Below are 15,430 nucleotides of genomic sequence, written 5' to 3' on the forward strand. Positions count from 1 at the left end.
CTATTAAAAGTCAGCATTTTGGGGGCCTGGCCTGGTGGCATAGTGGTTGAGTTTGCACGCTCCACTTTGGCAGCCCAGGGTTCGCAGGTTCAGATCCCGGGTGTGGACCTAGTACTGCTCATCAGGCCATGCTGTGGTGGGATCCCACATAAAACAGAGAAAGATTGGCACAGGTGCTGGCCCAGGGCCAGTCTTCCTCACCCTCCGCCCCCAAAAAAGTCAGCATTTGAGCTTCCACTTAATACATTATAAACATTGAATTTGCGTTTTTAGTGTGTATTGGAAATACACAAAACTTAGACTTACCAGTTTATGTTAGCCTTCTCTTAGGTGGTACAGATGTAGGCAGGTTTTGTTAAATATGAATTCTGCTGTGTGAAGTAAGAAAATATCCTACTTATTCACATAGGTTACTATGAATTAGATTGCCATCTATTCCATTTTTTCTTTCCTCCCCAAGTCCCCCTAGGACATAGTTGGATATTTTAGTTGTGGTCCTTCTAGTTGTGGCATGTGGGACACCGCCTCAACATGGCCTGATGATCAGTGCCATGTCTGCGCCCAGGATCCAAACTGGCGAAACCCTGGGCCACTGAAGCGGAGCGTGCAAACTTAACCACTTGGCCGTGGGACCGGCCCCTATTCCATTTTTAAACAAGGAAATTATGTGAATAATTATGACTTGTAAAAAATGTGTTATTCCAAATTGTGGTTAATTAATGTGGTATTTAAATGTCATATTAATGTGAAACCTGGGCTCCCGTCTACTTAAATTGCATCTATTTTGAAAATTAGTACAGAGAGGCCAGAAACTAATTCACAAGGTTCTTTGTGTAAATATCTCTTTTAGGGATAAGAGTGACTTCTGATTTTAGCATTGCCTGAATGTGGAAGAAGTTCAGTTTCTATCTAGGAAATGGAGGAGGGAGAAGTATATGTATTTGGTTATTTTTTATCTTAGGCAAAGAAAGAGGGAGGAGCACTAAGAGTAGTTGACCCTTTTGTCGAGTTAGGCTTGAGTTAGGCTTTTGTTCCAGGCAAGAGAGATTAATCCACAGAACGTTCATAGTTTCATTTTTAAACAATGTCAACTAGGGTAATGGTTGACCAAAGGTGTACATTCAATAAATGGTTTCCTTAATGTTCCAACTCAGTTCTAGTACATATGCTAAACTTTAACTTTTCCAAATTGTTGAATTTATTTTTGAAATTCACTAACCCTTCTTTTTCTGAGATGTTCCTCTGAGAGAGTGATCCACATGTAGTATCTTGAAGTCAGTTTGGAGAGTTTGCCAAACATGAATAAAACTAAAGTGCTGTTGGATCACTGTTAGAGGAAAGCCAGGATCATTGTATGCTACAAAGTCATCTTGTGATTGAGCTGTCCAGTTGTTGGTCTTGCAGCTGGGCTTAGCTTGCCGGTGGACCTCCTGTTTGACTCTGCTTCATTCTTGTGAACTGACAAGAGTTTGTGAAAAGCCCAGTTGTCAGGTGGTACTCTAGAACCTCTAGAACTGCATTTTTGAGGTAAACCAAGTTTTCCTGTATACAACCGGTAGATACCATAACTTGTCCAACTGTGATTTTATTTACTTTTCTTTTCCTATATTCCTTCTTCCTTGAGTTTTGGTATACCAATGAAGAAAAGTCCAAAACCATCTGGACAAGATGGGCATGAAATATGTAGCCATATGCAACTGTGCCTGTTGTGAGAATTGATACTAATGTTGTATAAATTTCAGATTTTCTCAGTTCATTTTACTAGTTAAAAGTTGTGAGTTGAATTGTCCCATATGTGGTATATATGATTGCTTTTGCACACAAAAATAAAGCTAACTTATGAGTCTCAACATAGCTAAACAAAATTGAGAATGCCCAAGTAAGAATCTTTGATTCTTTCTGGAGAGGACTAAACTTGTAAAAATATTTTTAACTGATTTCCTTTGGCTAGGTTCTATTTTAACATATGACCCAGCTCCTACTTGGTTGTCTGTTACCTGTTTAATGAGGATTCAGACTCGGGAAGGAGAGATGACTAGAGTGATGAAGCGGTGAGAAGTCCCTGATTGAGAAGAGCACTGACCTGGGAATACACAATCCTGGGCAGTTGCAGTAAGCCATGCATGGTAATCAGGGCTTGTGTGCTGATATTTAATATGTTACTAGTTTAAGACTATGCACATTTTATCAAGACTAGGAGACTTCTCAAGTTATTGAAAATAAATGATTACCATCATCTTTGTTTTATTTACTGGACCTGATCATTTCTTTTCAATTTCCTTTAAGCTGTGTTTTTTATTTATTAATGTATCTACGTGTGTATTAGAATGTTGGGCAAATGCTGCCGTTTTAAAATAGTGCCTTTGAGCATTTTCAGTAAAATGATGGAATTAGGAGATCCCTCAAAATCCACACTTAGTTTATTGTAACCAGGAGTCTGTATTATTTTTTAAAATGGATAACCTCATTCCTGGGTTGCTTCGCTACTTTTTTATCTTCAGTTATGTCAGTTTCCCTCCATTAGAATGTAAGCTCCATGGGGGCAGGGACTTTCTTTTGGTAACTACACAAACCCTAGGACTTGATAACAGTACTTGGCATATGATAGATGTTCAATAAATGCTGAATGCATTAATGCGACTGAGGAAGTGAAAGTAAACATGTATTTTAGTTTCCCTCTTAAAATCAGAACACCACCTGGTGTTTTCCTTGAGTAGAACTTGATCAGAATCAACTGAGTGCTTGTCAAAATGCAGATTCTGAGGCTCCACAGTTGTGTGTGAAGGTAATCTCAAATAAAACCAATTGATGTGAGTTCCTTTTTTCCTCTTCTAGTTATCAGGGGAAGAAAATCCTATTGGCCATGGTCAGACATTTTCTAGAAAAACTAGTTTTTTGGAGTTCATGATCTCTGTGATTGCTACCCAGTATAGTTTGCAAGCATCTTTCAAAAGTGATTAGGATGCACTCCTGATGATAATGTACCTGGGTGCACCGGGTAGGAACCATATCTGCTCCTGCATAGCACTCCAAGAGTGTGAGTTATACTGGGCCATGGTGCCAGATAATTTGGGGAGGGTTATTTAATTTTGGGAAAAGGGGTTACCAGCAAGGCAGAACTGGGTTCCTGGACAGACAGCATCTGAGTCTAACAGACAAGTTGGGAGAGATTCTTGTGGCGGCAATTATAAATAGCACATAGACATCTAAATTCAGTGTGTGCTTCAGCGTATTTACTGATAAACTGGTTATAATAGAAGGAAATTTCTTAATTGTTTAAGTGAGAATGATAAGACAACTTACCCTATAAAAGACCTGCTGCAGTCCTAAGAAAACTGCAGGTGGTAATTTTAACAGTTGGTCTTTCATGGTCTCGTATTCCTCGTGTGAGTGCACAATTAAAATGGTGTTATTTAAAATTTGGTTTGCCCTTCTGTCATGAAGGGTAAATGTTTATTGAAGGCCTTATCAGTCTATATTCTTAGTTTGGTTTGGTCTTAAATGTGCCCTGAATCTAATTGTGCTGTCAAATGGAAAGATTTTAAATTCTAATATGTCTGGAAATTACTTGCGTTTACTTAAAGTATTTATAACCTTACTCAAATTTATTACCTCTTTCAAGCAGATAGTTTGTTTTGGCATTAAATTTGCTGATGGTTTTATTACATTTACTAGATTGGTGACAAAATGCAAAAGTGGAAACAGCTAAAAACAAAAACATGTGACTTTGTAGATCTTGTCTTCATCTACTCTCTGTTCTTACCCTAGTCTAAACTACCATCTTCTTTCAGCTGGACTACTGCAAGAGCTTGCTACCTGGTATATATACTTTTAAAAATTAGAACATTACACGGAAAAGTACACATATGTGCACAACTCTGAATTTTCACAAAGTGAACACATTCATGTATGAGCACTGAGATTGAGAAATAAGACATTGCCAGTACCCCAGAAGCCTTTGTGGTGTTTACTAGTCTCTAGCCTCCACTCTTCCCCTAAGATAACCACTAGCCTGATTTCTGTGACCATAGATTAGATTGTTTATTTTTTAACTATATAAATATGGAATTAAGCAGTATATATTCTTTTGTTCTGGTTACTATGAGTTTCTTCTTGCATGTACCTGAGTTTTTCAATGCTGTAGTGCTGTGTGAATGTGCCATAATTTACTCATTCTACTCTTAATTAAACACTTGGTTTTCCATTGGGAGTTATGTATAGTACTGTAATGAATTTTTATGAATGTCTTGGGGAATGTGAGTTCGCATAGATACTGAGTGTATGCCTATGAATGGAACTCTGGGTTGTAGGTTATGTGTCTGATAGTGTTAGCAGATGCTGCCCAGTGTAGGGGAGGAAGACATTTCCTTTACCCAGTCTAGGTCCTTCTGGCCAGGCTATGAATTAAATTGACATGAGAGAGAATAACAGGAGAAAATCAAACAAAGCTTTATAACGTGTATACATGAGAGAGACTCAGGAAAACTGAGCAACTCACCAAAATGGCAGAGGCGCTCATCTTAAATACCATCCTCAGTTAAAGGCAAAGGAGGATGTTGGGGGTGGAGGGGTCAGTTATGGGAGATTACCAGAGAAGCATAGTAAACAAGAGTAAGGTTATCCCGCAGATTTAAGTCCTTGCCTTCTGTATTGATAAGAGTTTTTGGAGATAAGGTCATACCCCCTTCTTCGTGGTACAGAGAGGGAGACACCTTTACAGATGGAGATTTCCTTTACAAATGTAAATGTCTCTTACAAAGGGTAAGTAAATTCCTCTTTCCAGAGTTTCTCTCATGTCTCCAGTTTTTAAAAGTAACCAGGCCAAAATAATCTTTGTGCCAAAGAGACACATTTTGGGGTGTTCAATTCCAATCCCCCACACCAACAGTTTCATAAAATGATTGCATCAATTTGCAGTATGCAGCATGTGAAATTCCAGTTACTCCCCACCTTGCTAACACTAGATACTACCAGTCTTTTTCATTTTAACTGTTCTGGTATCTTACCTTTGTCTTACCTAAGCTTTTAACCCTTCTAGTTTTTCTACACAACAGCCAGCGTGACTTTTTAATTTAATTTACTGTGATACAAGTAATTCTTAACCATGATACATAATTCAAAAGATACAAAAAGATATACAGTAAAAGATTGTTCCTGCCCCTCATCTCTTCTAGCTATCTAGTTCCCATCTGTGGAGGCACCGGTGTTACCAGTGTCTTGTATTTTTCCAGAGATACATATTTACATGTGAACATTTATTCTCCCTCCCTTTTTCCCCCCAAATAGCAGCATGTTGTATACACTATTCTGCACCTTTCTTTTTTCACTTAATAAATCTTAGAGATTATTCTTTAACAGTTGTACTAATTTTTTAAAAACATCTACTAACACATAGCCTGAAAATGCCTAAGTAATTGCCTGTTGAACTTACCATAAAATCCCAAGTCCTTGTCCTGGTTTACAGTCCTGCACACCTGCCTGCCTACCACCTGTCTAGCCTTTCTCTCCCTCTCCTTTGTCAGCAAGTTCCAGTCACCCTGGTTATCTTTCAGTTCCTTTTATTCACTGAGCTTTCCCACCTCAGGGCCTTTGCATATGCCTTCTTAATCTAGAAAGCTCTTCTACCACAGTCTACCTGGCTATTTATATCCGCTCATCATTTTTTTCAGCAGAGTCTTCTCTGACTCTGCCTCATCCCCACACCTAAGTTAAGGATCTCTCAGTTATACTTTGATTATCCTTTTATTTTTTTCTTTCTGGTCCTTAAAACAATAGACATATGTATTTATGTGATTGTTTGACTAATGAAGTTCTACCAGATTATAAATTCCACAAGGGTAGGAATTTTGTCTCATTTACTGCTCTCAGAATGCCTATGTATTAGATAGATGCTTAATGAATAGTTGTTGAATGAATGAGTGAGTATATATGAGGTATATTTGAAAACCGTTATACAAAGGTCTTAATGGCAAATAAAGTGGGGCTGGAGACTGAATGGAAACATGCATTATGTACAGAGTCAGAGCAGCAGTCTGGTTATATCTGTTAGGATAAGATAAGTGCATGGATAAAGGAGGCAGTGTAGGTCATCCTGTTTTCCAAGGCACAGTTGCTGTGCCTCTCGCCTTGTTGCTTGGATATCTCCCAAAGTCACGCCGGCCATTGAGAGCTTCCTCTAGCAGCCAAGGTGGCTACTGCTGGTGATGGCAGCCTCTGTGTTCTCAGCTGTTTTTGGCAACAGGCAAGTTGTCTTCCTTTCAGGAGCTCCTGTTGGTGTTCCTGAAGGTGCTTGTGGCAGTGGTTGGAAAGGAAATCTCCAGGAGAGAAGTGAGCCTGGATGCAAATCTTCCCTTCTGCCCCCGTCATGCATGTGCCCCCTTCCCCTTCTCTACCACTGTCCGCTGTTACTAGGCTTACTGTGGAATGGACTCTTACTCATCTGCTCCCTGATGGACGAGAAGAAGGACAGGGTGTTCAAAAGAAAGGTTAAGTAGAAATACAAAATTAACAAAAAGATCTTAACATTTTACAACTTCTGGGAACAAAGATGTAGTCAACTATATACATTTTTAAATACTTGAAAAATGTTTAAACAATTTCCAATTTTTTTTAAAGATTGGCACCTGGGCCAACAACTGTTGCCAATCTTTTTTTTTTTTCTGCTTTATCTCCCCAAACCCCCCGTACACAGTTGTATATCTTAGTTGCACGTCCTTCTAGTTGTGGGATGTGGGACACCGCCTCAACGTGGCCTAACGATTGGTGCCATGTCCGTGCCCAGGATCTCAACCCTGGGCTGCCACAGCAGAGCCAGCAAACTTAACCACTCGGCCACGGAGCTGGCCCCGCAATTTTCAAAAAAAATTTTCAGTAACTTAAACTGAAAGCTTTACTGTGAGTATAAAAAGTTTATTTATTTATTTTGTTGAGGAAGATTCACCCTGAGCTAACATCTGTGCCAATCTTCTTCTGTTTTGTATGTGGGTCCCCACCACAACATGGCCGCTGACATGTGGTATAGGTCCAAGCCTGAGAACCAAACCGGGCCGCCAGAGCAGAGCGTGCTGAACTTAACCACTAGGCCATGAGTCCAGCTCCTCTATAATTTTTTTAATCCAAAAGAAAAAGAACAGAAAATAGCAAGTGTTGATGAGGATGTGGAAAAATTAGAACACTTGTGCGTTGTTGGTGGGATTGTAAAATGATGCAACTGCTGTGAAAAACAGTATGGTCGTTTCTCAAAAAATTAAAAATAGAACTACCGTATGATAATTTTGGGTGTGTATCCAAAAGAATTGAAAGCAGAAGCTTGAAGAGATATTAGTACATTCAGGTTTATAGCAGCACTGTTCACAATAGCCAACAGGTGGAAGCAACTCAGATGTTCGTCGAAGGATGAATGGGTAAACCAAATGTATATGCATAACGGGAATATTATTCCACCTTGAACGCAAGTCTGACACATGCTGCAACGGGGACGAACCTTGAAGACATTATGCTAAGTGAAACAAGCCAGTCACAAAAAGACACTGTATGAATCCACTTGTATGAGGTATCTAAAGTGGTCAAATTCATAGAAACAAAGTAGAATGGTTGTTACCAGGGACTGAAGGGAAGGGGGAAAGGGCAATTGTTTCATAGGTATGGTTTGAGATTTGCAGCATGAAAATGTTCTGGAGATCTGTTTCAAATGTAAATATATATAAATGTGAATGTAAGATGGAAAATTTTATGTTGTATATTTTCACCACAATAAAGTATATAATTTTTTTATTTTATAGGTCACATTAAAAATAAACAATCCTTACTGCTTGGGCCTAGATACTATTTTCTTTTCAGGTGTGTCACTGCTCTCTAAACTTTTCTCATTTTCCCTCTGCCAGAATGAGAGTCTCTGTGTAAACTGACTCAGCTTTCTTTTTGTTAGGTAACCGTTCTCAGATAGTTTCCTTTTGAGAAACTACGTCTTTGCCTCATCAAGTGACTATTTTATATGACAGAACTTAGTTAAGATGTTAGGTGAGTTTAAGGTCTCAGCTAATCATTAGTTTATTAGTGGATTTTCTCATAAAGTGATTTTAATCTACTGGCATTTTTAATCCAGTGGGATAAACATATGAGCCTTGAAGAAACAAGGTGGATCATCAATCTCAGCAATGCTAAGAGCTTCTAAATGCCTGCAGAACGTAGCAGATAAAAGTCTGTATTCCTCGACCTGCCACATGTCCATTTAGCCTATAAAGTAAAGAATGGTTTGTTTGCCCTTGGAGAATTTACTGCTGTTTATGTTAAGGGTGGAAAAACTTTCTGGTGGCCCTGACTAAAAAAGGTTAAGGGTAGTGGTGGCTGAGAATAGGCTCGGCCTCAGCTGGCGAGATTGCTTGAGGTTGTAAATAGGATCTGGCAACAAATTTCACCTGTGTCCATAAATCCCTTCGAAATATGGGCTGGATCCAAAATGGCGCTTTACAGCCTATTATGTAAATGTGTGGGATTTACAGTTATTAAAGTATTTTGGTATTTATGACTAGAAGCATTTAAAACTCGGTATCATTAATGGATTCTCCTGTGTTTATCCATAGAGATCATCTCATGATCCAGATAACCAGGAATGTGTGGTGTTTGCCTCCCCATAAAGGCAACTCCTTTTTATGGAAAGATCTTTGGGCTTAAATCTTTGGATCTGATGATTGCCAGATCTCTGTGTAGAATTCATGCCTACTCTTGAGAGATGTAAGCTGTGCAGACTGTCTCTAAAATGCATTCATGTAGCTGATGTGGTGCCAACAACCCTGCCTGCTTTTCAGCTTGCTTACAAACTTATTTAAATATGTAGATAGGTGTACACATGCGTACACACATGTGCACATATAATTATGTGTTCATATGTGTGTGTACACACATGTATTTTTCACCTGACGTATCTTCAAAATCTGAGTTATGACTTTGTATATTCTTTCAGTGTTCTTTAGGGTACAAAAATTCACGTGTAATCCTCCTTTAACACCTGATAAAAATACTAAACTTGTGAGCCAAAGTACTTTCCTGAGAACTTGGTCAATGTATATCGAGGAAGTGGTGATTCAGGAAAGTTTCCATCTGGCTAAAATTTAAGCGAGAACAACATGATTTGCAGTTCTGCATTTTTGTCAGATGACTTACGTGTTTATTACCTTTTTTTGACATTTCCTACGTTCACAGGTAAAACAAGTATAAAATAGCATTTAGGTGAAACTTGATGACTGATCAAAAGGTATTTGCAAATCGTAATGGGGACATCTTGATAAATGGTCTATCTTTTGAAGATTAACTATTTCTTGGTTGGATTTTATGATTTTTATAAACATTTTAAAGAGTTTTAGAGATTAGTTTATAAGCATAGATGAATAACCAGAAGACTTTTAATAAAAACCATTAAAACTTTTGTATTTTTCTTTATCAATTAGGCTTTGGTTAAAAAAATAATTTCTTAAATTTTTTTATTGAATTCTGTCTTATGGGGCTGATGACTTCACAAAATGTCCATTGTTTTTATTAAGTAGTAAGAAACATTTGTGAGTGTATTATATGATGGCCATAAACGTTAGTAATGTAACTTAATGCTATTGTAAAAGTGACTCTCTTCTAATCATGCCAGATTTCATATATCCAAAATGTGACATGTGTGTTTGTCTTAAAAAGTAGTCATCTGTAAGCCTTTCCCAAATGCTGGTTCTTGTGAAGCCATTTTCGGGCATGGTTTATAAGTCACACCAGTAAACCGGCCCAACTGTTTTATAGCTGTGCCTCACATCCCCCCACCAGCATCTCTCTGCTGCATCTCCCACTTCATTCTGCAGATTTTCATCAGATAGGTTTTGGCAGTTTCCAAAAACCAGTTAGGTCCACAAGATACTGTTCACTATTAGAAATTCTCAAGAGAATGTGACATTCCAAAGGAGACGTTTTTGGACATGACTGAGCAGTGGTGGCTGCCAGGTTGCCTCATTGTGTCTGCGTGATCACGCTGGGACAACACTTAGTGGGAGATGTTGCAGTACGATTGTTCAAAACCCCCAAGACATTGTTGTTATGTTGTGGTCATGCCTGAGATGTGTTATGTGTGAGGATGTGTACGCAAGTGCACTTTTTTTTTTTTTTTTTTTTGCTTTTCAGAGGATTTTTTAATATCTAGATTTGAAGTGAAATCCAGGTTAAGATTCTTGGAAATGCCAAACCCTTTTCTCCTTTAACATTTAAAAATAACGCAAGAGAACAGTGTTACAGAGTAACAGCTGGAACAGTGACGTATTTATTTATTTATTTTTGAGGAAGATTAGCCCTGAGCTAACATCTGCTGCCAATCCTCCTCTTTTTGCTGAGGAAGACTGGCCCTGAGCTAACATCCATGCCCAGCTTCCTCTACTTTACATGTGGGACGCCTACCACAGCATGGCTTGCCGAGCAGTACCATGTCTGCACCCAGGATCGGAACCGGCGAACCCCGGGCCACCAAAGCGGGATGTGCACACTGAACCACTGTGCCACCGGGCTGGCCCCTGGGACAGTGATTTTAAAAATCATTTTTTCCTGGGTGTGAGGCAGTTGTGCAAGGAGCACTGCGAGCCGAGAGACCTGACTTCCAGCCCTCCATTTTCACTTGTCCCTGTGATGTTGAGCAGTTCTGCAAACCTCTTTAAGACTCAGTTTCTACATCCATAAATTCCTAGATCACAAGGTTTACTGAAGATCAAATGCAAATATGTGTGAATGTGCTTTTTAATCCACGAAGAGCCACAGTTTTACTTGCAGTTGGTGATCCAACTGCCACAAGAGGCAGTCCCAGGATTGAGACCCCTCCAGGGGGATGTCACGTGAGAACAGTATTTAAAATACTCTTAGAATGGTGCCGAGCATGGGGTAAGTGCTCAGTGAAACCCAGCTGTTACTATTACTGTTGATATCACCAAGTCTTACCTCTTTTGTTATATACTCACCATGTGGTGATTACTAGAATTTTTTTAAATTAATTTTTATTTTCATTAAACTGATCTATATGTGTAATAGTTTAAAAAGTCAAATAGTAACAAAAGTCAATGAAAAGTAGCATTCCGCTTCACCATCCTCTCCTAGGCATACTGCTGATTCTTCAGAGGCCGCCATTTTTTAGTTTTAGCTGTTTCTTCTGATATTTACTCCCATATATCATGAACAATATACAATACTGGTGTTTCTTCATGCAACAGTTTCGGGATTTTTCTGCTGACTTCCCATGTGGTAGATGAGAGTTTAGCTTTCTTACTTTTCATTCTCCTCAGTCCCTCTCCCCCAAATATATCAAAGTTTTCAGTTAATAATGTTTACTAATTATGACTGTCAAAGCTGACCACAAATAGCATATATTGATTGTTTTCTTTCTTGTACTTTTAATTTTTTTTCCTGGAGTTACTAATTGCCGGATTTTTCTTTGCTTAGTTTTCTATATACTTGTCACTAATTTTAACGACATACAGCAACAGAGTTATCAAATGCTTGTCAATACAATTTGTGAACGTTCAGACTCATCGAATGAGGCTCCTGGAGCCTTCACTGTCATCCTTCTGCCTGGACTGGCTTCCCCTGCTCTGCCGCACAACCGTCATACCAGCGGGGACTGTGTCTCTGACGTTGGGTCCCTTGTTCCTGGGAGCCTGCGTTTCCCTCTCGTTTTGCATTTTCTCATTTTTGTTGCATATACTCCAGCAGCTTTCCAAGAAGTCCAGTGACAATTTGATTTCTAAACCTTTGTATGTGACCTGTTTTTGATCTTTGTAAATTAAAAAAAAATTTTTGAAGAATTTTGTTGAGATATAATGTATATACCATAGAGTTCACCCATTTAAAACTACAATTAAATGGTTTTTAGTATATTTACAGAGTTGTGCAACCATCACCATAATCTAATTTTAGAACTTTTTCATCATCCCCGAAAGAAAGCTTGTACCTATCAGTGAACGGTCACTCCCCATTCTCCCCTTGTCTCCAGGTTTAGGTAACCACTACGCTACTTTCTGTCTACAGATTTGCCTATTTTGGACTTTACTATATAAATAGGATCATACATTATGTGGTATTCTGTGATAGTTCTTTCACGTAGTATAACATTTTTTATGTTCATTCATGTTGTCGCATGCATCTGGACTTCATCATTTTTAATTGCCAAATAATATTTTATTAAAGGGATATAGCACATGAGTTCATCTATTCATCAGTTGATGGATATTTGAGTTGTTTCCACTTTTTGGCTATTATCAATAGTGCTGCTGTGAACATTCGTGTAGAAGTTTTAGTGTGGATATTTATTTTCATTTCTTTGGGGTAGATATATAGAATGGAATTTCTGAGTTATACTGTGAATTTATTTATTTATTTATTATCCATATTTGACTTTTTGAGGACCTACCAAGCAGTTTCCAAAGGGGCTGCACCATTTTACATTCTCAACTCATAAGTGATTTTACAAACAACTTTATTGACGTATAATTGACATATAATGAAATGCATATACATAAAGTATATGATTTAAGTTTTGCCATAAGTATACACCTGCGAAACCATCAGCACAATCAAGATAATGAACATATCCATCACCCCAAAACTTTCCTCGTGTCACTTTGAAATCCAGCCTTCCCACCCCACTCCCCACCCCGACTCCCAGTTATCCACAGGCAACCACTGATCTACTTGCTGTCACCATGGTTGAGTTTGCATTTTCTAGAATTTTACCTAGATGGAATTACACAGTATGTACCACTTTGGGGCTGTCTTTTTTCACTGAGCATAATTGTTTTGAGATTCATCCATATTGTTGAATATATCAATAATTCATTATTTTTTATTCATTCTGTTGTACCACAGTTTGTTTATCCATTCAACTGTTGATGGACATTTGGGTTGTTTCCAGTTTAGGGATATTACAAATAAAGCTGGTATGAACATTCATGTAACGTCTTTGGATAGACGTATCCTTTCACTTTTCTTGGGCAAATACCTAAGAGCGGGATGCTTGGCTTATATGTTAGGTGTATGTTTGACTTTTTAAGGGACTTCCAAAATGCTTTCCAAAGTGGGTGTACCATTTTACATTCCCACCAGCAGTGTGCTCTTTGTAAGATTTTTGGAAATTGTCTATGTTCTGAAGTCTCACGCTGGTGTACTTTGTTATAGGCCCACTTTGTGGGCTCCTTCAGTTTGGAGATCTTTTCTTCAATCTGGGCAGTTTTCTTGAATTACATCTTTAATTTCCTCTCTACTATTTCCTCTTTAAGGTCCTTCTGGAACTCCTGTTACTTGGACTGATTCTCTAATTTTTTTCTTTCTGTCTTATTGTGCATTTCTTCATTTCTTCTGATTTTTAGGAGATTTCATCAACTTTCTTCCAAGCCTTTTTTGAAATATTTTGTTCTCTGTTTTTTATATTCCAACCTTTCTTTCTTGTTTTATGGGCGCAATAGCTTCTCTCTCTCTAAGATAATTATAGTTTAAAAAGAGACTTATTCTACTCTCTCTGTTGCTTTTCCCCTGAATTCTTATCTTCTGTTTACTTTCGTCTCTCTCTCTCATGTTGGAGGCATTCCTTAAATGTCTGTGATCTTGTATACCCCTCCTTTTGAGAGGGAGGTGTCAAAAGCTGTATGAATGTGGAAGAGGCATGAGGACAGTGTATTTCTCTGTGATTGGGCATGCTAACTTTGGGGAACCCCTAAATGTTAATATCTATTGTGTTTTATCTATTTATTTATTTGGAGGGAGATATTAAATTTTTCTAGCACATCTGGCTGCTGGGCTTCTGGGCGCAGGGAGGGGAAGGAGCCTCACAGCTCTAGACATAGACTTTCACTTCACTCTCCTTTGGCCCAGAGCCTCATCTGCACCTCAGCTCGCTCGGCCAGGGGTCCCTACGCCCACAGCCTCTGTGCTTCCATATTTCTCACAATAATTTCTGGCTTCCTGGGCTGGGGTGGAAGGGTGCCCGAGTCCCCTTATACAGACTGTTATCTCACCCCTGTGTCCATCTCTTGCCTGCCCTGCTATCTGTGCCCTGTGCCTTTCAGTTTGGGGCTCATCTGAGGCTCACAAGGTAAACTGGCCTCCTTCCCAGCACCCAGCTGCCTGCATATGGATTGCAGTTCCTTTTAAATCAATTTCTGCCTCTCTATCTGCTTCAGGTTGGTTGAAATCTCTTCTCCATTACTGCCTCCATTCCTGTAAACCTTGTCCGGGTGGGATTATACCTTATTATAAAAATATATCTTATTTTTGGGGCTGGCCCCATGGCCGAGTGGTTAAGTTCGCGTGCTCTGCTGCAGGCGGCCCAGTGTTTCGTTGGTTCGAATCCTAGGCTCGGATATGGCACTGCTCGTCAAACCACGCTGAGGCAGCGTCCCACATGCCACAACTAGAAGGACCCACAACGAAGAACATACAACTATGCACCAGGGGGCTTTGGGGAGAAAAAGGAAAAAATAAAATCTTTTTTTAAAAAAAAACACCTTATTGGGGCTGGCCCCGTGGCCGAGTGGTTAAGTCTGTGCACTCCGCTGCAGGCGGCCCAGTGTTTCGTTGGTTTGAATCCTGGGCACGGACATGGCACTGCTCATCAGACCACGCTGAGGCAGCGTCCCACATGCCACAACTAGAAGGACCCACAACAAAGAATATACAACTATGTATTGGGGGGCTTTGGGGAGAAAAAGGAAAAAATAAAATCTTAAAAAAAAAAAAACCATCTTATTTTTAATGCCTTTTCTGTCATCTTAGTGGAGTTTCGGGAGAGAGGAGCTAACTATTTCTTCTCTTGATTCATCAGCACATTTTTGTTGAGTGCTTCCTGTGTGACAGGCCCTCTCCTGGGCGCTGGGACAGCAGAGCTCACATTCCAGGGTGAATGGAAGGCAGGGTGAAGGTAGGACCGTAGGGAGAAACAGACAACACACATAATAAGTAAATATAGCACATTAGAAGGTGATATGTGCTATGGAGAAACGGCAGGGATGAAGGAAAAAGGGGCGTGGAAGGACAGGGCGGGGGCCGCCATTTTAAGCACTGATGAGGTGACATTGCGATAAAGACCTGAAGAAACCGAGGGGATGGGCCACGTGCATACCCAGGGTGGAGTGTTCTAGACAGAGGGGACAGCTGGTGCAAAGGTCACAAGGTGGGGGCGGGGGTGGGGGAGCGCTGAGGGATAAAGAGGAGCTTTGGCAGGAGCAGATGAGGGCGGAAAGTGGGAAAGGCAGTCAGAGGGGATTGGAGGAGGTCTTGGGCACGTGGGGCCTTGTCGGTCTTTATAAAATCTTGGACTTTCTCCTGGGACAACATGGGAGCCAGTGCTGTTTGGAGCAGAGGGTTGAGACGGTGAGACTTCCTTTGTTTACTCTGGTTGCTGGGTGGAGGCGGGGAGACCTGTGAG

Source organism: Equus asinus, chromosome 2 (genome assembly GCF_041296235.1).
Source record: "Equus asinus isolate D_3611 breed Donkey chromosome 2, EquAss-T2T_v2, whole genome shotgun sequence".
Taxonomy (NCBI): Eukaryota; Metazoa; Chordata; class Mammalia; order Perissodactyla; family Equidae; genus Equus; species Equus asinus.